The sequence below is a fragment of the Penaeus monodon genome, chromosome 27 (genome assembly GCF_015228065.2).
Source record: "Penaeus monodon isolate SGIC_2016 chromosome 27, NSTDA_Pmon_1, whole genome shotgun sequence".
NCBI classification, from domain to species: domain Eukaryota; kingdom Metazoa; phylum Arthropoda; class Malacostraca; order Decapoda; family Penaeidae; genus Penaeus; species Penaeus monodon.
Genome location: NC_051412.1, coordinates 2,211,635 through 2,212,252, shown reverse-complemented (window position 1 = coordinate 2,212,252; position 618 = coordinate 2,211,635).

Sequence of the window (618 nt, the reverse complement as noted above, 5' to 3'; positions counted from 1 at the left end):
TAAAGGATAATAACTTAACGAACTAGCTTTTGCGTTTATTACGATTACTGAAATAGATGATTTTACAAAGACGAAATGATATACAGTGTACTTCATTTTGCTACTTAAATAATCACAATAACTTGACATGACATGACATTTTGTTGTGATAACAAATCGCCATTTTCTTACGCGATGTCATCAGTCGTTGGGTGATTTCAATGCTGAAGTCCTTTAATTGGTCATTTCGCTTATTACTTACTTTATTTACTAACTGCTGAATTAATAGATGACTTTTATGATTATATTATACTATTGTGATGGAAAGAAACGGATAATCCTTTGGTGAAATCTGTGTTGATTACGAATTTCTCTCTAAAGATTTTCTGGCTAATTACCAATTATCTTTAGGGGTAACGTGGTGACTTTTTTTTCTTTCTTTTTTGAGATTGGTTGCTCATATGAAATTTATTGATTGCTCATAGTGGGTGACTTCTTGGCACTTAGAAGGATCGGTCTTAAGCATTGTTTCCCTGACAGTTGATGCTAGATTTCTGTCATATTCACAATCGTATTATTGATATTTGTATTAATCATCTTTAATTTGTTTTTGTTATTCTTGATTAATGAGAGGTCGTT